This window comes from Hylobates moloch, unplaced genomic scaffold (genome assembly GCF_009828535.3).
Source record: "Hylobates moloch isolate HMO894 unplaced genomic scaffold, HMol_V3 SCAFFOLD_7, whole genome shotgun sequence".
NCBI lineage: Eukaryota > Metazoa > Chordata > Mammalia > Primates > Hylobatidae > Hylobates > Hylobates moloch.
Window position 1 is genome coordinate 100,185,308 of NW_026652282.1, and position 22,803 is coordinate 100,208,110.

Here is a 22,803-nt window from a genome sequence, read left to right on the forward strand (position 1 = left end):
ATTTCATCTTCCATCAGTGATACCCTTTCTTCCAGTTGATCGCATCTGCTACCGAGGCTTCTGCAATCTTCGCGTAGTTCTCGATACTTGGCTTTCAGCTCCATCAGCTCCTTTAAGCCCTTCTCTCCATTGGTTATTCTAGTTATCCATTCGTCTAATTTTTTTTCAAAGTTTTTAACTTCTTTGCTATTGTTTTGAATTTCCTCCCGTAGCTCGGAGTAGTTTGATTGTCTGAAGCCTTCTTCTCTCAACTCGTCAAAGTCATCCTCCGTCCAGCTTTGTTCCGTTGCTGGTGAGGAACTGCGTTCCTTTGGAGGAGGAGAGGTGCTCTGCTTTTTAGAGTTTCCAGTTTTTCTGCTCTGTTTTTTCCCCATCTTTGTGGTTTTATTTACTTTTGGTCTTTGATGATGGTGATGTGCAGATGGGTTTTTGGTGTGGATGTCCTTTCTGTTTGTTAGTTTTCCTTCTACCAGACAGGACCCTCAGCTGCAGGTCTCTTGGAGTTTACTAGAGGTCCACTCCAGACCCTGTTTGGCTGGGTGTCAGTGGTGGTGGCTGCAGAACAGCGGATTTTCGTGAGACCACAAATTCAACTGTCTGATAGTTCCTCTGGAAGTTTTGTCTCAGAGGAGTACCCGGCTGAGTGAGGTATCAGTCTGTCCCTACTGGGGGTGCCTCCCAGTTAGGCTGCTCGGGGGTGAGGGACCCACTTTAGGAGGCAGTCTGTCCGTTCTCAGATCTCCAGCTGCATGCTGGGAGAACCACTACTCTCTTCAAAGCTGTCAGTCAGACAGGGACATTTAAGTCTGTAGAGGTTCCTGCTGAGTTTTTGTTTGTCTGTGCCCTGCCCCCAGAGGTGGAGCCTACAGAGGCAGGCAGGCCTCCTTGAGCTGTGGTGGGCTCCACCCAGTTCGAGCTTCCTGGCTGCTTTGTTTACCTAAGCAAGCCTGGGCAATGGTGGGCGCCCCTCCCCCAGCCTCGCTGCCACCTTGCAGTTTGATCTCAGACTGCTGTGCTAGGAATCAGCGAGACTCCGTGGGCATAGGACCCTCCAAGCCAGGTGCGGGACACAATCTCCTGGTGTGCCATTTTCCAGGCCCGTTGGAAAAGCGCAGTATTAGGGTGGGACTGACCCGATTTTCCAGGTGCCGTCTGTTACCCCTTTCTTTGACTAGGAAAGGGAACTCCCTGACCCCTTGCGCTTCCCGAGTGAGGCAATGCCTCGCCCTGCTTCAGCTCATGCACAGTGCACTTCACCGACTGTCCTGCACCCACTGTTTGGCACTCCTTAGTGAGATGAAACCAGTACCTCAAACAGAAATGCAGAAATCACCCGTCTTCTGTGTCGCTCAGGCTGGGAGCTGTAGACTGGAGCTGTTCCTATTCGGCCATCTTGGCTCCACCCCCGCCACAGACAGTTTTCTACAGTGGCATTTTGTTTTCCTGTGATGGACAGTGATCCAGTGGTCCTTATTTTCCAGGACCAGAGTATGCTGGTCCAGCACAGAGTATGCTAATATCCCAAGGTTTTATATAAAGGGAGGATAATGTTTTAAAATCTTATTTTCTGTGAGAAAACATTTTAAATGGTCCATTTTCAAGGTATGATAAATCTAAGTACTGGCAGCCAGCCTGCGGATGTGACAAACCGCACAGCTCATGCACCTAGAAAGTCGCAATAAGTAAACAGAATGTAGAAGAGGAGTCAGCCTATAAAAGGGAAGAAAAAGCTTACATAGTTACTGGAAAATCAAAACTTAAGCAGGGAAGGGGACTGGGTTATAACCTTATAAGGGATAATGAAACTTAGGTGACGTCCAGGAAGATTGTAACCCCACAGTACTTGACCAATGAGGAACTGGGGGAGATACTTGCGTGCTAGGAGATAAATTACCTGCTGTAGCTGCCCCAGCTATGCCTGCCTACCAGACACCCATTCTTGCAAGATCACCATTAAAAGTCTTGCTTCCATTTTTCTTTTGTGTCTCTGAGTCCATTCTTTGGGTCTGGACAGATGAATGTGTTTCTCACAAACTTGGGGGCCCAACTGGGATCTCTGTGCCTGCGTGGAGTTGGACTCCGGCCAAGAGGGGAGAGACGTCCCACCTGATTTAAGTGGCCTACTCTGTCTGGGAATCCCGGCTCCCTGCAGAGGCCATAGACAAACCTGAGACTGTTATTCAGGAGGCAGTGGAGGTGACACAGGGAGAAAAGCAGGCACCGTGGCGACCAGGCAACCTTATGTACGAGCCAAGGTAGGAAAATTGAACTGTGAGTATTGTCTTGGTGGTTGGGCATTTTTGGAGGTTGAGTGTGTGTGACTGAGACGTATCCTAGGTATGAAGCAAGTGTGGAGACCCAATTTGTGGTTCTGTTCTCTCGCGAGGGAAACATCCAGAGATGGATGAAGTGATTCTCGGTGTGTGCAAGAAACCTCTAGTGGGGGGCTTGAGTACACGGGGAAAAACTAAGACACAGACTGACGAAAATGGGAAACAGAAATTCTAGGCCTAGGGGACAAAGGAAAGAGGGAGCCAAAGAGACTCCCTCTGACATTCCCCCGGATAGTACTTTGGGGAGAATGCTGCAGGTTTGGAGGGACAGCCCTTGAACCAGGGACAAAGAAAAGCAAAAGATGATAAAGTATTGCTGTTTTATCTGTCCCAAAGACCCCATTCATAAGCCTTCAGTCTTTTGGTTTAAGTTTGGCTCAGATGAGTATTGGGTGTGCCAAGCTTTAATTCTCTATGTGAATGATAAAGCTCTATCCTAGGCTGGGTGCGGTGGCTTAGGCCTGTGGTCCCAGCACTTTGGGAGGCCGAGGTGGGTGGATCACGATCTCCGGAGATTGAGACCGTCCTGGCTAACACAGTGAAACCCCGTCTCTACTAAAAATACAAAAAATTAGCTGGGCGTGGTGGTGGGCACCTGTAGTCCCAGCTACTCGGGAGGCTGAGGCAGGAGAATGGCGTGAACCTGGGAGGCAGAGCTTGCAGTGAGCAGAGATGGTGCCACTGCACTCCAGCCTGGGCGACAGAGCGAGACTCCACTAAAAACAAACAAACAAACAAACAAACAAAAAAACCATCCTCACAAGAAGAGATAGGTTATGCTCTCTGCTGGATCAAAGAATTAACCCCCACGTTCCCCATCAAAGAAGAAGAAAAAGAGCCTAGTGAAAAGCCCTTGCCCAGTGAAAAGCCCTGTGACCCCGTATCATGCTTGCCCCTCCATACAGCTCACAAAATAGGGGACAGGAAGATCAAGCAGGCAACAGGAGGGTTAGAGGAAGAAAGACCTGGAGACCATGGGGGAGCCGAACCAATTGCTCCTTTAAGTCTTCATCCAAATTTAAGGAAAAGGATAGTGTAAGAGGGATATTGAGAACTTCATTATCCTTTCCACACAGCAGGCATCTGGCATGCTCCCTCTTAGGGAAGTTCCCACGGGACAGGGAGAGACTGGCTTTGTAAATGCTCCTCTTACAAGTTCTGAAGTTAGGAATTTCAAGAAGGAAATGAAACCGCTCCTAGAAGATCACCTCGGTTTAGCAGACCAGCTGGACCAATTCCTAGGAACCAACTTTTACATCTGGGCTGAAATGATGTCTATCATGAATATTCTGTTCACAGGAGAAGAAAGGGGAATGATTAGGAGAGCAGCCATGACCATCTGGGAGAGGCAACACCCTCCCGGGCAAGGAGTCTTGCCAACCAAACAAAAATTTCCGAATGTCGATCCTAAATGGGATAATAATGATCCCAGGGACTGGGCCCAAATGCAGGACCTCAGGGAACTAATAATTAAAGGGATCAAAGAGTCCACTCCTAGGACACAAAATGTCTCAAAGGCATTCAAGATTCAACAAGAAAACGAGGAAACTCCCTCTGCATTCCTGCAGAGGATCCTGAGAAAATACTCTAGATTAGATCTGGAGGACCCAGTAGGGCAAGGCCTTTTGAAGGTTAACTTTGTAACTAAGAGCTGGCCTGACATTACAAAAAAATTACAAAAGAGTAATGAATGGGATGAGAAACCAATTTAGGAATTACTGAGGGAAGCTCAGAAGGTCTTTGTAAGGAGAGAGGAAGAGAAGCAGAAACAAAAAGCGAGAATCATGGTTTCCACTGTGGAAAAGGTAGTCAGAAAAAGGTGAGATCAAGATCCCTCTTGAAGGAGACAATGGAATAATAGATTTCAACACAGAGAAAGAAGGGAAAAGCTCCTAAGACTATGAGTTGATGTTACAAGTGTGGAAAACCAGGGCATTTTAAGAGAGAATGTCTTGAATGGAAAAAAGAAGAAAAAATGATCCCCTTCATGACCGTTGATGATGACAAGGGGGGCCAGGGGTTCCTTCTGAGTAGGACCCTCCAGGAACCGTTGATAAATGTGAAGGTTGGACCCGAGGGAGAAGAAGTGACAGTTTTGGTTGATACTGGGGTGGCTTGCTCCTCCCTAATTCACCAACCAAGGGGTACAGAAGTCTCTAAGGAAAAATTGACAGTATCAGGGGTAAAAGGGGAGGGATTTCAGGTTCTGATATTCAAGGAAATGTTAATTAGATTGGGGCCTAAACAAATTAAGGGGTCACTCTTATATGTTCCTGAAGCAGGAACTAACCTCCTTGGTCAAGACCTGATTGTGAGATTGGGTTTAGGATTAGGAATAGAGGAAGGACAAATAAAAGTAATGATGGGCCTCCTAACAAAGGAAGAGGAAAGAAAAATTAATCACCTTGTGTGGATTAGGGAAGGCAACAGGGGAGGGTTAAAAATCACACCCTTACAGATTAAACTAAAACAACCAGGGGAAGTAGTTTTCAGAAAACAGGCCAGGCACAGTGGCTCACGCCTGTAATCCCAGCATTTTGGGAGACTGAAGTGGGCATATCATGAGGTCAATAGATCGAGACCATCCTGACCAACATGGTGAAACCCCGTCTCTACTAAAAATACAAAAATTATCTCGGCATGGTGGCACGTACCTGTAGTCCCAGCTGCTCAGGAGGCTGAGGCAGGAGAATCACTTGAACCTAGGAGGCGGAGGTTGCAGTGAGCTGAGATCATGCCACTGCACTTCAGCCTGGCGACAGAGTGAGACTCCGTTTCAAAAAAAAAAAAAAAGAAAGAACAAGAAAACAATATCCCATTTCTATTGAAGGGAGAAAAGATCTCCAACTGGTAATAGAGGGATTGATTAAAGATGGACTATTAGAACCCTGCATGTCACCATACAATACTCCAATTTTCCCAGTCAAAAAGCCTGATGGGTTCTATAGATTGATGCAAGATCTAGGGACTATGAATCAAATTGTCCAGACCCACCATCCTGTGGCACCTAACCCCTACACTCTCGTTAATAAGATACTCTATGAACATAAGTGGTTCAGTGTGGTGGGTCTAAAAGATGCATTCTGGGCATGTCCCCTAGATTTTAGGAGTAGGGACCTCTTTGTCTTTGAATGGGAAAATCCTATAACTGGGAGAAAACAACAGTACTGCTAGACTGTGCTGCCACAAGGTTTCATGGAAGCCCCAAATGTATTTGATCAAATAATAGAAAAAGTCCAGGAGGATTTCCAACCTTCCAGGGGAACCCAGTCATTACAATATGTAGATAATCTTTTAATTTCTGGGGAGAGGAGGGCCGAGGTATCAGAAACCACCATAAGCTTGCTTAATTTCCTAGGAGAAAGGGGATTGCAAGTCTCTAAGAACAAACTGCAGTTTGTAGAAAAAGAAGTTAAATATTTAGGACACCTGATTAGTGAAGGGAAGTGGAGAATAAACCCAGAGAGAATATCTGGAATAGTGGGCCTGCCTTTGCCTAAGACAGAACTCCGAAAATTTTTAGGTTCAACTGGCTACTGCAGGTTATGAATTGACTCATATACTCAAAAGACAAAAATTCTGCATCTCAAGTTACTAGAAGAGGAACCCGATCCCATGCAATGATCCCCAGAGGAAATTCAGGTAGTGAAAGAGCTAAAGCAGGCCCTCATTACTGCCCCGGTCCTGGCCCTCCCATCTTTAGAGAAACCATTCCATCTGTTTGTTAACAGTAGACCAGAGTTTGGCCTTGGGGTGCTCACTCAAACCGGGGGAGGGGAGAGGCAACCTGTTGCTTTTGTCTCCAAGCTTCTCGAGCCTGTCTCTCGGGGGTGGCCTGAATGTGTGCAAGCAGTAGCTGCCACAGCCCTGCTGGTAGAGTCAAAAGCTAACCTTTGGTGGGGCCCTAATAGTAAGCACCCACACCAAGTCAGGAATATATTAAATCAAAAAGCCAGGAGGTGGTTAATGGATTCTTGGATTCTAAAATATGAAGCCATGTCACTAGAAAAAGATAATTTGGTTGTAAAAACAGATACTTGCCTGAATCCAGCCAGTTTCCTATGGAAAGGAGAGAAGAACAAAGAGACATCAGACCATAACTGCTTAGATATCACAGAATACCAAATCGAAGTTAGACCAGACCTTAAGGAAGCTCCACTACATGATGGGATAAGGCTGTTTGTGGATGGGTTGTCCCAAGTGACAAATGGCAAGAGACATAATGCTTATGCTGTTACTGATGGAAATAGTTAACCAAATAATGACCCTAAAAGGGTAGAAATAATTGCGGTAAAGGATTTAAGGCAAACTTTAGAAATTGAGACAGGGTACAGGGTTGTGAATGCCTGGGTCAAATGGGTCAAATTTTCAGTACAAGCCCTCAACAAGAGTAATTGCTGGCTGGGCGCAGTGGCTCACGCCTGTAATCCCAACACTTTGGGAGGCTGAGGCAGGCAGGTCACGAGGTCAGGGGATCGAGACCATCCTAGCTAACACGGTGAAACCCCGTCCCTACTAAAAATACAAAAAATTAGCCAGGCATGGTGGCACGTGCCTGTAATCGTAGCTACTTGGGAGGATGAGGCTGAGGCTGAGGCAGGAGAATCGCTTGAACCCGGGAGGCGGAGGTTACAGTGAGCCAAGATCACGCCACCGCACTCCAGCCTGGGTGACAGAGCGAGAGTCCGTCTCAAAAAAAAAAAGTAATTGCTATGTGTGTGCTGCGGGACGACCTCAGGCACAGGTGGTTCCATTTCCCCTAGGATGGGATACTGATCCTGAAGGCATGCATTGCATGTTGGCTCTATACCAGGACAAAGATGCATGGGGAAATGAGACTTGCAAGAGCCTGTCATTGTTCTTTCCTGCATTGTGGTGGTCAGATCCCAGAGTAATCCCCTCATTCTCTATAGGGAATATGAACCACTCCTCTTGTCTCTCAGCAGGGCGCAGAGTTCAATAAGCCCGTGGGAGAACTCTCGTACTTGTACCCACATCCTAATCATCACTGGTGAGTCAGGCAATGGCAATTACTCAGCTCTCCATATACTCTGGGCTGATGTCTGGTGGTATTGTGGGAAAAGGGACCTCCATAACCTGTTAGTTACTGTCCAGTTGGACCACGACTTGTGCTTTAGTCCAATTGGTCATTCCTTTCACCCTGGCATTCCATAAGATACCCAAAAATACACATGGCCACCAAAAACCAGAGAGATTTGACAAATTCTTTTGATCCCAATATATATATTGACTTGATAGGAGTCCCCAAGGGGTTGCCTAATGAATTTAAGGCCTGAAGCCAAATAGCTGCTGGGTTTGAGTCAGCACTCTTTTGGTGATCAACTATTAATAAGAATGTGGATTGGATTAACTATATCTGTTATAATCAACAGAGATTCATCAATTGTACTCAGGACGCCCTCAAAGAGGTGGCTAGCCAGTTCGATGCACCAGCCGAATGGCCTGGGAAACAGACTTGTGCTAGACATGATACTAGCAGAAAAAGGGGGCGTATGTGTTTTGCTAGATGGGAAATGTTGTACTTTCATTCCCAACAATATTGCCCCAGATGGGACCATCACCAGAGTTTTACAAGGACTGACAACTCTAGCCAACAAACTGGCAGAAAATGCTGGAATTGACCCATTTACAGGCTGGCTAGAAGGTTGGTTTGGAAAATGGAAAGACATGGTAGCTTCGATCCTTACATCTCTCGTAATTGTGGCAGGAGTCTTAACAGCAGTGGGATGTTGTATTATCCCTTGTGTGAAGGGAGTAGCACAGGGATTAATTGAAACAGCTATTAATAAACAAATGCCAATGACTTACCAGCAAAATAACCTGCTACTATTAGAAACCAAATTAAACTCATTCTCCTATAAGGAAGAAAGTAGACAACTTCTAGAGTGATTCGAGGACCAAAAGGGTTTAGATGAAAATGAGACCAAAGGAAATAAATAAAAAAGAGGAGGGAATTTGTGAGAAAACATTATACATGGTCAATTTTCAAGGCATGATAAATCTAAGTACTGGCAACCAGCCTGTGGACATGACAAACCACATGGCTCATGTACCTAGAAAGTCATGATAAGGAAACAGAATGTAGAGCAGGGATCAGCCCATAAAAGGGAAGAAAGTTTTGTTATTGGGAAATCGAAATGTAAGTGGGGTAGGGGACTGGGGTATAATCTTATAAAAGATAATGAAACTTAGGTGACGTCTGGGACTATTGTAACCCCATAGTACTCGACCAATGAGGAACTGGGGGAGGGACTTGCATGCTAGAGATAAATTACCTGCTGTAACTGCCCCAGGTGTACCTGCCTACCAGACACCCGATTTTGTAAGACCACCATTTAAAGTCTCGCTTCCACTGTTCTTCGTGTCTCTGAGTCTATTCTTTGGGTTTGGACGGGTGAATGTGTTTCTCACATTTTCTGCCTTTCGCCTATATGGAAATACCAAAATATGATGATTCTGTGAGTATAGTGGTATAGGAGTATCTTATCAGCAAAATAAATCCACAGTTAACTCAATATTCTATCAGTGTTTGGCTACTGTAATACAGTTATTTCAGGGCTAATCTCTGCCAGCTTTTCTTCTCAAACACACACACACACACACACACACACACACGGATATGGATGCCCCCACAAACAAAAAGCTGGGGGCTTGATATATTAAACAAAGCAAAGCCTTCTGAGCTTCTCTTTGCCCCCAAAAAAGGTTGATAAATGAAAGTCTGAATCATTCCTAGGAGAAGAAGCAGCAGACACCAGTGCAAGATTGGTCTTCCACTTCCAGTCTGGACAAGATAGCATAGACTCATTTCTCCCTGCTTCTCCCAGGTAAGCCCAACCAGAAATCCTGGAAATAATTCAAGAGGTGGCCACAGGAGAATTCTAAAAGGTGTAAAGGGGGAGGCAGAATGATTAGGAATCCCAGAACCGGAGGAACACCATAGTAGCAGGGTACCTTATGACTCTCAAGCCATAAATGTGACCCAGGCCCAGCATTTCCCAAACCCCAACCTAGCAATATAAAATGGTTCCTGTAGATTCCTTTCTCCTCTGCATTGAATGGGAGTCCTACTGACACCAACAAGTAAGCCTGGCAACTCCAGCAAGTGGGATTTAGCAAGGTGCCCCACTGACAATAAGCAGCCAGCAGAAGTGCTGTCCTTTCCCACAAGGTCAGAGACTCCCCTACCCCACTGAAAGATACTCTCCAAGCAAGCACACCATCAAGGGGAAACGTGACCATGACAAGTAGCCTAGCCCAGGAAGCCTGTTTGTCTTCATGGTCTTGAGGCTTCTCTCTTCCTCTGAGAGATACCAGGAAGGCAGGCAGCAAAGTCCGGGGAGTCCCACCAGAACCGGCAGAGACAAGGAAGATTCTTTGTTTCCACAGACTAGAAAAATCACTTCCCCACCTAGAGGCACCAGCAACCCTATCTGAGGAACACTCTGCTTCCTCAGGCAGCACCAGCAGGGAAGAGTGGACCCATTAGCACCACATGAATCAAGCAGACCAAAATAGCACTACAGAGGCTCTGAAACTAAATTGTCATTGGAATCACAGCCTTCAAAAGTAGGCCAGGACCTGCATGCTAAACCTAAACAAACTGACTGCCTGCTAAAATCAAATATTTAAGTAGGAATTAGAGTCTTCTATCATAATAGTCAATATATCCAGAATATGATAAAAATCACCCTAAAACAATCAACTGATACCAACACCAAGATGAATTAGATGTTGAAATTATCTGACAAGGGTTTTAATGTAGCAACCACAAAAATGCTTTAATAAGTAATTGCAAAGTCTCTTGAAATAAATGGAAAAAATATAAAATCTTAGCATAGCAATAGAAGTTATACAAAAGAATCAAGTATACACTCCGGGGACTGTTGTGGGGTTGGGGGAGGGGGGAGGGACAGCATTAGGAGATATACCTAATGCTAAATGATGAGTTAATGGGTGCAGGAAATCAACATGGCACATGGATACATATGTAACAAACCTGCACTTTGTGCACATGTACCCTAAAACCTAAAGTATAAAAAAAAAAAAAAAAAATCAAGTATACTCCAGGCCAGTCTGACATGGTACATTCAGTCTCTGATTAGGAATGTGGAGTAGGGCAAGAACAAGTTAAGATGGGAAATACATGTGTGGTTCTGTGATGGAGCTGCAGCTGAATTATTTCATCACAAGGGGTTCTTATGTTGTCAAAGGACACAGACCTGAACCTTGACTGAGTAGTTTTCTGAGGGGCATTGAGCACTTCCTGGGGAGTCCAGAATTGGGAAACTTGGTTTTGACCTTCATGTGGCTGTATGACTATCTCTTATCTGCCTCTTTCTGGGAATAGGAACTACTTCAAATCCAAGAAGGGAGGCTGGTCAAATACAAATAACAATAAACAGCCCAATGGCAACCCTTCCTTGCAGTGAGTACTCACTGTGTGCCAAACACTGAACTAGATCTCTTTGTGAGCATCCATTCATGGAATACTCACAGCAGCCCTCCACTGAGGGCATTTTTGAGATCTCTGGTTTAATCGGGTTAAAGTTCCCTCAGTAGACACCTGGGATAGCTACCAGCCTACAAGGCCCTGTGCTGGGTACAGGTATAGGTGATACTGTGATGACACCCTTCATAGACACACGTGACTAGAGCTCACGGCAAGTGGGGGCAAGCAAGTTCCTGGGATGGAACAACATGGGGGTCCCAAGGAACAAGTGGCCACATTCTGGGAGTGTTTGGGAAGATTTCCCCTTGGCAGGGTATTTAACTTGGGCCTCCAGATACTGGTGAAAGCATGGGCTTTGGCATCAGGAAGACTTGGATTCAAGTCCTGACTCCTTTGCTTCTTGGCAATGGGACCTTGGTTAAATAATTTAACCTAAAAAAAAACTTAACCTGACTGAGCCTCAGTTTCCTCATCTGTAAAATGGGTATAAGTATTGCTATAATCATTGTTGGGTTGTTGTGAGGAAGAAATGGGAAGATGTTCAGAGCAGCCCTAGGCAGGGATAGTCTGTGCCTCTTTACTTGAAGGCCCCTTCTGACACACCTTCCCCAGGAATCCTTTGATCTCTTCTTCCTTCAAATTCATGTATAATCAGGCATTTTATACATGATTAAAACATCTGTTCACATTTTTTAAAGAACCAAATGAAAATTACAGAACTGAAAAATAGATTTTAAAAAATTGCTGGATAGGATCAATTATAGAGCGGAGATGGCAGAGGACAAAATCAGTGAACTTGTGTATAGATCAATAGAATTTACCCAGCCTGAACAACAGAGAGAAAATAGACTGAAAAGAAAAAGATGGATAGGGCCTCGGGGACCTGCTGGAAATAACAAAAGATCCAACATTCATATAATCAGATTCCCAGAAGGATACCAAAACCAAAGACAGTACAAAGCAAGAAAACTATAGATGAATGAATATCTTTCATGGACTTAGACACAGAAACTGCCACAAAATAATAGCCAAGTGAACCCAACAATGTAGAAAAGAATTATAATCTGGGATTTATTCCCATGTATGCATAGTTCAATATTTTAAAATTAATCAATGTAATCCACCATATCAGCAGACTAAAATCATTTGACCGTATCAACTGGCACAGAAAAAGCATTTGATGATAACATTCAACTGTTTTTTTGTTTTTTTTTTTTTTTTTTGAGACAGGGTCTTGCTTTGTTACCTAGGCTGGAGTGCAGTGGCACAAACATGGTTCACTGCAGCCTCAGCCTCCTGGGCCCAAGTGACCCTCCCTCCTCAGTCCCCCAGTAGCTGGTACTGTAGGTGTGTGCCATCATGCCTGGCTAATTTTTGGTATTTTTTTGTAGAGACAAGGTTCCACCGTGTTGTCCAGGTTGGTCTCGAACTCCTGAGCTCAGGCAATCTGCCCACCTCAGCCTCCCAAAATTGCTGGGATTACAGGCATGAGCCACCACACCCAGCCTAAAGTTCAACATTTATTCATGATTAAAAACTGTCAGTACACTAGGCATAGAGGAAAACTTCCTTAATCTCATAAAGAACATCTACAAAAAACCTACAACTAACATTATGCTTAATGGTGAAAGACTGAGTTCTTTCTCAAGTCAGAACAAGGCAAGCGTGTTTGTTTTCACTACTTTTTTTTTTCTTTGAGGTGGAGTCTCACTCTGTCACCCAGGCTGGAGTGCAGTGGCACAATCTCAGCTCACTGCAACTTCTGCCTCCTGGGTTCAAGCGATTCTTGTGCCTCAGCCTCCCAAGTAGCTGGGACTACACGGGCCTACCACCACGCCCAGCTAATTTTTGTATTTTTAGTAGAGACGGGGTTTCGCCATGTTGGCCAGGCTGGTCTCGAACTCATAACCTCAGGTTATCTGCCCACCTTGGCCTCCCAGAGTGCTACAGCCATGAGCAACCGTGCCTGGCTGTTCTCACTACTTCTATTCAATATTGTACTGTAAGTTCTATCCAATACAATGGCAAGAAAGGGGGAAAAATAGCTCTAGCACCACAAGGCAAGAAAAGGAAATAAAAGGTACATGGATTGGAAAGGATCAGGTGAAACCGTCTTGATTCACAAAAGACTTAATTGTCTACATAGAAAATCACAGGGAATCTTTCTTTAAAAAAACAAACAAACAAACAAAAAAAAACAAAACCCGTAGAACTATTCACTGAATTCAGTAAGGTCATATGATACCAGATAAACACACAAAAATCAATCACATATATATACTAACAATGTGGAAATCTAAATAACACAATGCCATTCATCCTTGTGCCAAAGAGCAAGTATAAATTTAACAAAACATGAAAGGATCTGTATGTTGGAAATTATAAAACACTGAGGAAAGAACTCAAAGAAGACCTTAATAATTGCAGAGACATACTGTGTGGGTTAAAAGACTTAACATAGTAAAGGTACCAATTATCCCCAAATTGATCTATAGGCTAATGAAATTCCTATCAAAATCTCAGCAAGGATCTTCATAGACATAGAAAAGCTTCTTCTAAAATTTACATGGAAAGGCAAAGGACCTAGAGTAGCTAAAGTGATCTTCATAAAGAATAAATTGGAGGGAACCACTCTTCCCCATATAAAGGGTTACCATATATGGCTATAGTAATCAAGATACTGTGGTACACGGATATAGGCAGTGGAAATGATAGATCATGCAGACTTGGAAGGGTGAGGGGTGGAAGGAGGAGGATGAGAAATTGGCTAATGGGTACAATGTATGTTATTCGAGTGATGGATACACTCAAAGCCCTAACTAACTTGGCCACTGTGCAATCAATGCATATAATAAAATTGCACATGTACCCCAGTATTGTACAAATAAAAAGAAAAAAAAGAGAGTGTGGTAATGGCAGAGAGTAGACACATAGATCAATGGAACAAAAAACCCAGAAATATAGCAATGCAAACTTGCTCAACCGATTTTTGACAAAGGTATAAAAGCAACTTAAGGAAGGACAGCGTTTTCAACAAACAGTTCAGGAGCAATTGACATCCATAGGCCAAAAAAGTGAACTTTTACCTAAACATCCCACTTTATACAAAAATAACTCAAAATGGATCACAGACTTAAATGTAAAGCATACAACTATAAAACATTTTAGAGAAAAAAAAAACACAGGAGAAAATCTTCATGATTTAGGGCCTAGCAAAGTGTTCTTAGGTTTGACACTGTCTAAGGGTTATCCATGTAAGAAAAAATACATTAAATTGGGCTTCATAAAAAATTAAAAGCTTTGATCTATGAAAGGTTCTATTAAGAGAATGAAAAGACAAGCTATAGACTGAGAGAAAATATTTGCAAGCTACATACCCAACAAAGGACTCTTATCTAGGATATATAGAGAACTTTTGGACCAGGCATGGTGGCTCATGCCTGTAATCCCAGCACTTTGGGAGGCCAAGGCAGGTGGATCACTGGAACCCAGGAGTTGGAGAACGGCCTGGGCAACAGGGCAAGACCACCTCTCTACAAAAAAAAAATATATAAAAATTAGCTGGGTGTGGTGGCGCGTGCCTGTAGTCCCAGCTACCCGGGAGACTGAGGCAGGAGAATTGCTTGAGCCCAGGAGGTCGAGGCAGGAGGTACCACCGCACTCCAGCCTGGGAGATAGAGCGAAACCCTGCCTCTGGGGTGGAGATAGATTAAGACACCCTGTTTTGATTTCCTAGTGCTGTCCCCTGGTATGAAGATTTATATAGCAAAGGCTTGGTTTTTTTCATTAAAGTGATGTTCAATTAAACTTGGTTACTGAGAATTTCCAGAAGGCAAACAATTCTTCTTTGGATTACCAGAGGCCCTAAGGTGCTACATACTCAGGTTTGGGGAGTCATTCTTCTTTGTAACTATCCAGCCTGGTAGCCAGATGGCCAATGAGTTTCATGCCTGCACAATGAGCCAGAAAATGTTCAAGGCCCCAATTTTTTGTTTTTATCTTTTTTTAAAAAATTAAACTTTCTATTTTGCAATGATTGTAGGTTCACTTGCAATTGTCAGAAATGGCACATTGAGATATTATGTACCCTTTATCCAGTTTTTCTCAGTGGTGACATCTTATAAAACTGTACTATAGTATCACAACCAAGACGTTGCTACAACCTATTACTCTTGTCCAGATTTCCCAAGTTTTACTTGTAATCATTTGTTTCTGTTTATGTGTTCTATGTATTTCGTTATATGCATTTTTTTAAATAACAGATCTTTTTCACTAGAAGTTTTATGCAGTTGTATCACGTGTAGGTTCATGTGTCCACCAACACAGTACAGAAACGTACTTTCACCACAAGGAAACTTTTGTAGCCATGCCTACCTCTTTTTTTTTTTTTGAGATGGAGTTTCACCCTTGTCATCCAGGCTGGAGTGCAGTGGTGCAATCTTGGCTAACTGCAACCTCTGCCTCCCAGGTTCAAGTGATTCTCCTGCCTCAGCCTCCTGAGTAGCTGGGATTATAGGCACCTGCCACCACGACCAGCTAATTTTTGTATTTTTAGTAGAGACAGGGTTTCACCATGTTGGCCAGGCTGGTCTCAAACTCCTGATCTCAGGTGATCCACCCCCTCGGCCTCCCAAAGTGCTGGGATTACAGGCATGAGCCAACACGCCCAGCTGCCATGCCTACCTCCTATATGCTCCATTCCCTAATGCCTGGTACCCACTAATCTGTTCCCCATCTCTATATTTTTGTCAAGAGTGTTATATAAATAATCATACATTTTATAACCTTTTAAGATTGGCTTTTTTTCACTAAGCAAACTTCCCAGGAGTTCATTCAAGTTATTGCATGAACCAATACCTGATTTCTTTTTTTTTTCTTTTTTTGAGACAGTCTCATTCTGTCACCCAAGCTGGAGTGCAGTGATGGGATCACGGCTCACTGCAGCTTTGAACTCACTCAAGCGATCCTCATACCTCAGCCTTCTTATTAGCTGGGACTACAAGCGTGTGCTACCACACCCAGCTAATTTTTAATTTTTTTTGTAGAGACAGGGTCTCACTATGTTGCCCAGGCTGGTCTCGAACGCCTGGGCTCAAGCAATCCTCCTTCCTCAGCCTCCCAAAGTGCTTGGATTATAAGCTTGAGCCACTGTGTCTGGCCCCTGATTTCTTGTTATTGCTGCATAGTATTCCATGGCATGGATGAATTATAATTTGTTTAATCATTAATCTGTTGAAGAATGCCAACAATGTATGAATGATACAGTTTTTCTGCTTATTTGCCAGCAGGTGTGTTGTTAACTATTTTTTATTTTTAGCTATGCTGATAGGTGTTTAGTGATATCTCATTGTGATTTTAATTTGCATTTCCCTTATGGCTAATGATGTTGATTGAGCATCTTTGTCGTGTGTTTGCAATCTATATATCCTTTTTGGTGAAATATCTATTCATATATTTTGCTCATTTTCTAATCGGATTGTTTGAGTTTTGAGAGGTTTTTTTTGAGACAGGGTCAATTTTGTATTGCTATAAAGAAATACCTGAGGCTGGCTAATTTATAAGAAAAGAGATTTAATTGGCTTGCAGTTCTGCAGGCTGTACAGGAAAGCATAGCGGCATCTACTTCTGGGGAGGCCTCAGGAAGCTTCCAATCACGGTGAAAGGCAAAGCAGGAGCAGGCATATCACATGGTGAGAATGGGGTGGCCAGGACAGAGAGAGGGAAGTGTGTATGTGTGTGGAGAGACAGAGAGAGAGAGAGAGCGCCACCACACACTTTTAAATGACCAGATCTCATGTGAACTCAGAGTGAGAGCCCACTTATCACCAAGGGGGTGGCCCAAGCCATTCACGAGGGATCTGTCCCCATGATCCAAACACCTCCCACCAGGCCCCACCTCTAACATGGGGGATTAGATTTCAACATGAGATTTGGGTGAGGACAAATACACAAACTCTATCAGTTATACTGCATAGTTGATGAAGTCTGGGCTTTTAGTGTACCCATCACCCGAATTGTATACATTGTACCCAATAGGTACTTTCTCATCCTTCACCCTCCTCCCACCCTCCTACCTTTTGGAGTCTTCTCCAATGTGTTTTTTTTTTTTTTTTTTTTTTGAGACGGAGTCGCTCTGTCACCCAGGCTGGAATGCAGTGGCGCGATCTCGGCTCACTGCAAGCTCCGCCTTCCAGGTTCACGCCATTCTCCTGCCTCAGCCTCTCCGAGTAGCTGGGACTACAGGCGCCCGCCACCACGCCCGGCTAATTTTTTGTATTTTTAGTAGAGACGGGGTTTCACCGTGGTCTCGATCTCCTGACCTCGTGATCCGCCCGCCTCGGCCTCCCAAAGTGCTGGGATTACAAGCGTGAGCCACCGCGCCCGGCCTCCAATGTGTGTTATTCCACCCTCATTATAGAGTTTTGAAACCAGAAATCAGCATCTTGGGCTGCCTGAACTATTCTCAGATCACTCCTCTTACCAATTGGGGAAACTTCCGGGACAGAAGAAGCCAGCTGACTTCCGTACATGTATATGGTTGTTGCCCAGGAGCCTCCATGTGATTCTAGAGCCAGTCCTACACACACACACACACACACACACACACACACACACAAAATAGGTACAACTGCCTCAGGAAGTCATGTTTTAAGGAATTCTTAAATTGCCCTCCTGAGTACCCCCAAATGTCTCTTGCTAAAGTTTAATCATGTCTGAACTTTCCAGCATCAGAATCATCTGTCTGGACTGAGGAATTCCAGAAGACCTCCCTAAAAATGCAGATGTGTCACTTATGAGGATATTCCATGATGAAGTTAGGCCCTGTGGGATTAGAATGATACCTTTTGATTTGAGATGTGTGAGAGGTCTGAAATGGTGCTCAATGCTAAGAAATAGGGACTCCAGCTTACATTAAGAGGTAGGACAGGGAATGACCCTGCCCAACCAGGTGTCAGCAGGAGATGCTGGGACTCAGAGAGGTGGACCAGAAGGGGAGGAAAGTGCCAAAGGAGGAGTGGGGGCATGCTGCGTACAAACTTTGCCTATTTCATAAATATGCCTGGATCATGCCCTGGTGGGCCCCACTATTGAGTTGGGTAGCTAGATGCTTGTTGGCTTCTGCCTTATCTACCTACCAGAAAAACACTAAGTAAAAGCTTTAAAATTCAATTCAATAAAAAAGAGTTTATGAATCCAGTGTACTCAGCCAAAATGAGGGATAAGGACGCCTTCTGGTTGCAGGAGGGCTTTATTCTTTGTTTAGTTTCCTCTTCTTTTGTGTTTCCCCTTTCTCCTCAAAGGTCACTGAGGTCCTAAGGAACTCAGTTGTCAAGTATTGAACACTGCCAGTTTCTATAAGGAAGGGAGTCAGTCTCAGGTGGGAGGATTTAACCTGGAGCTGAAGGCAATAGGACAATCTTTGCACACTGCATCCAGAAGTAAGCATCCCTTCTGGCCGAGCACGGTGGCTCACGCCTGCAATCCCAGCACTTTGGGAGGCCGAGGCAGATGGATCACTTGAGGTCAGGAGTTCAAGACCAGGCTGGCCAACATGGTGAAACCCTGTCTCTAGGAAAAGTACAAAAATTACCCGGGCACGGTGGTGTGCACCTGTAATGTGGCACTTGAACCCAGGAGGCAGAGGTTGCAGTGAGCTGAGATTGTGCCACTGCACTCCAGCCTGGGCGACAGCGTGAGAATACGTCTTAAAAAAAAAAAAAAGAAAAAAAAAAGTAAGCTTCCCTTCTGCCTCGGGTTAACCAGGGCCATGGTCTTTTTCACTTTTTTTTTTTTTTTTTTTTTTTAAGACAAGTCTTGCTCTTGTCGCCCAGGCTGGAGTGCAGTGGCACAATCTCAGCTCACTGCAACCTCCGCCTCCTGGGTCCAAGCAATTCTCCTGCCTCAGCCTCCTGAGTAGCTGGGATTACAGGTGCCTGCCACCATGTCCAGCTAATTTTTGTATTTTTAGTAGAGACAGGGTTTCACCATGTTGGCCAGGCAGGTCTCAAACTCCTGACCTCAGGTGATCTGCCTGCCTCGGCCTCCCAAAGTGCTGGGATTACAGGTGTGAGCCACCACGCCCATCACCAGTGTTATTTTATAGCTCCCCTCCCAACTACAGACATACACAACTAACGAAGTAAGGGTGTGTATGTCCAGCAACACAGCTAATTTCCGTCAGTTGGCCAATGCTCAACAATTGACAAATTAGTAGATTGTGCTTGAGTTGACACTTTTACAATCCAATGCTTCATAAAACAGATGGCTGCTTGTTTTATTCATATATAAGTGGCTCTTAGTACATCAAAAGGATGTTTAAAACAACAAAAGAATAATCAAAAGCACAATTTGTCACCTCGATTCTTAACAGATTCAAGCCATATAATGATACGAGCCTTTGGTTAAACAAGCAAAATGACAGATTGCCAGCAGAGGTATTGAGGCAGGCACAGTCCCATTCCTGATGAGTTCTGGCCGTGACACCTGTACACCAAGCAGGTGCGTTTAGGTGTGCCCCAGGAAGTGGGAGATCTGAGCATTAGGATATTCCAGACCTCTTCACATTAGTAGTCATAAAGGAAGTGCAATTTGAGAAAGAGCAGAAATAAAATACACTCAGGAAGCTAGTAAGGCATTCTGAGACCCAGATGAGAACGGGAAAGAAATGCATCTTTAGTGCTGATGCAGTCAGGAGCCTTTCATGTTGAGCCTTTCACAAATGAGGTGTGAACATTTTCAACTGAGATAACAACCTCTCCTCCATTTTTGTTGATCTAATTTTCCATTTCAGTTGCTCCTTCTCTGTACTCAGCCCCACTGTGGGACTGCATGCTAATTATCTCATGGTGGTTATACCATCTGCTGAAAAAGCTGGCAGCTGGGCAATCCCCATCTTCCAAAATTGTGGCCTCCCTCTACCTGCCCCGGTACAAAAAACAGAAGGCAGTGTGTTGACCCCTGTACCCTGCTCCAGGGATGAATCAGCTTCACAGATTGGAACAGAAACCTAGAACTTAACCCGTTCTCCAAGCTGGAGCCTCTGCCTGTGGGGTTCCGTACTGAGGTTTTGGGACTCAGCCTATGTCTACATATTGCCTAGGTGGTGGACCCGATGACACGGTCAATATGGTGAACGTAATTGATAAGAGTACCAGACATGTGAGGTTTGTGATCCAAGGTCTGAGGTAAAGGAACTAGTTAATTTCTTGACCACTGCTTTTACCTCTATCAGTAGCCACCTGGGTACACATGATAGCTGTTTGGTCACAAGAGTGTGAGAGAGTGCAGATGATTCAGAATAATCTCATCCTTAATCCTAGCAAAAGAACTGAAAGGACATGGCTTATTCATAGATCAGTTGTACCATCTTTTCATAGAAAGAACAGCACAGGCTGAGCATAGTGGTTCACGGCTGTAATCCCAGAACTCTGAGAGGCTGAGGCAGGAGGATTGCCTGATGCCAGGAGTTCAAGACCAGCCTTGGCAATATAGTAGATGCCATTTATTAAAAAATGATTAAAAATAGCAAGGTGTATGGCCAGGCACGGTGGCTAATGCTTGTAATCCCCGCACTTTGGGAGGCTGAGACGGGCAGATCACCTGAAGTCAGGATTTCAAGACCAGCCTGGCCAAAGTGGCAAAACCCTGTCTCTACTAAAAATACAAAAATTAGCTGGGTGTGGTGGTCCACACCTGTAATCCCAGCTACTCGGGAGGCTGAGGCAGCAGAATCACTTGAACCTGGGAGGTGGAGTTTGCAGTTGGCCGAGATCACGCCATTGCACTCCAGCCTAGTGACACAGTGAGACTCCATCAAAAAAAAAAAGTCAGATATGGTGGTGCATACCTGTGTCCCAACTACTTGGGAGGCTGAGGCAGGAGGATCGCTTGCGCCCAGGAGTTTGGGGTTGCAGTGAGCTGAGATCATGCCATTGCACTCCAGCCTGGGTGGCAAATCAAGACTCTATCTCAAAAAAAAGAAACAATAAAAAAGAAAGGCGGCGTGATCTTTATTCACACCCCCTCTCTAAAAGTATTCTTAAACTTCAGAATAGAAGCAAGGAACATAGATGTTACACTGGAAAATCATTCCAAGCTGGCAGTAAGGAAGAAGGTGAGCAGGGCACACTGTCTCTAGACTAATTTCCCTCCAAAAAGCTTTGAAGGTTTGGTAAGAATAGTTGATGAGTTGAGAATAGTAGTTATACACCCTTTCTTTTACATATATCAAAACATTCTAGGCTGGGCACGGTGGCAGTAGCTCAGAGCTGTAATCCCAGTACTTTGGGAAGCCGAGGTGGGCAGATCACCTGAGCTCAGGAGTTTGAGACCAGTCTGGGGGGCAACATGGAAAAACCCTGTCTCTACTAAAAATACAAAAATTAGGCTGGGCATGGTGGCTCACGACTGTAATCCCAGCACTTTGGGAGGCCGAGGTGGGCGGATCATAAGGTCAGGAGTTTGAGACCAGCCTGACCAACATGATGAAACCTCGTCTCTACTAAAAATACAAAAATTAGCCAGGTGTGGTGGCATGCCCCTGTAATCTCAGCTACTCAGGAGGTTGAGGCAGAATCATTTGAACCTGGGAGGTGGAGGTTGCAGTGAGCCAAGGTTGCACCACTGCACTCCAGCCTAGGCGACAGAGAGAGACTCCATCTCAAAAAAAAAAGAAATTAGCCGTGTGTGGTGGTGCACATCTGTAGTCCCAGCTACTCAGGAAGCTGAAGCAGGAGAATCCCTTGGGCCTAGAGGCTGAGACAGGAGAATCACTTGGGCCTGGGATGCGGAGGTTGCAGTGAGCTGAGATCATGCCACTGTACTCCAGTCTGAGCAGCAGAGCAAGACCTTGTCTCAAAAAAAAAAAAAATTCTTAACATTTTATGACAACTGTGAGAGAAGTAATGAAGAGAGAACAATATTCACTATCTCCTCAAAAATTAGCAGGGTTGAGGAGTAAACCTTGATTTTATCAGGAAAAAAAGTGGTTTGTTTCCCTCTTTTGAGCCATTGATTTGATCTCAAGGGGACACACCCTTACTGTTGTACAACTGAGCACTGATATTAATAGCAAGAGGTCAATCACATTTTCCCCTATAACTCTCACTTCGTTTTACTTATCATATTTTGTGACTGTGTTTTTGGGGTTTTCTTCTATTGTCCTGACCTTGAAAAGAATATAGTCATCTTCTACCCATTTGTATTAATGTAGGAGAGCAGTGATACAGCTACAAGAAAAGTGTAGATAAACCAAATGTCAAAGAATCATAGGCTGTTCCAATTTCTATGGCTGGAAGAGCCATAGAAGTAACTGAAGCCAGTTCATCACTTTTATGTTTGGAGAAACAGAAACCCAGAGAGAGAAGGTGGCAAATCTCATGACTCTCGTTCCTGTTCTCTTTCCAGAATATGATATATGGCTTTATTGCCACACACGTTCCTTTCTAATTATGATTTGTAAAGGCTATTAGTTGGCATTCCTGGGACATGTAGCCAATTTGGTGTTAAAAAAAAGAAATAGATCCAGAGCCATACAAATGGTAGGGAAAGCTAGACCCAAATTAAACATTAATCCTGAACAATCAGATCCAGAGTCAACTCTAGCTTTCATTGTTAAGTGCTGGCTTTCTCCTAGGTTCTGTCCTTGGCCCTCTTTTCTTCTATTTAGAGTAGCTCTACATCCAGGGTTGGTCTATCCAGCAAATGTAAGACTAACTCTGAATTAGCCCCTCCTGCCCCCTGGCAACTTCCATCATATTCTTTGCCTTTATAAACTTATGAATTTGATTATCTTCTATTCCAAATAGGAGTGAGATCATGCAGCTTTTCTCTTCTGTGTCTTGTTTATTTCGCTTAGTATAATGTTTCCAGCTCCATCCATGTTGTCGCAAATGGCAGAATTTCCTTCTTCTTCTTCTTTTCTTCTTCTTCTTCTTCTTCTTCTTCTTCTTCTTCTTCTTCTTCTTCTTCTTCTTCTTCTTCTTCTTCTTCTTCTTC

At 44.2% G+C, this 22,803-nt stretch overlaps 1 pseudogene; it reads left to right on the forward strand.

The window, feature by feature from the left end:
* Positions 1-2,488: 2,488 nt before the first annotated feature.
* Positions 2,489-22,803, forward strand: part of LOC116811167 (protein cordon-bleu-like) — a 62,115-nt pseudogene continuing 41,800 nt past the window's right edge.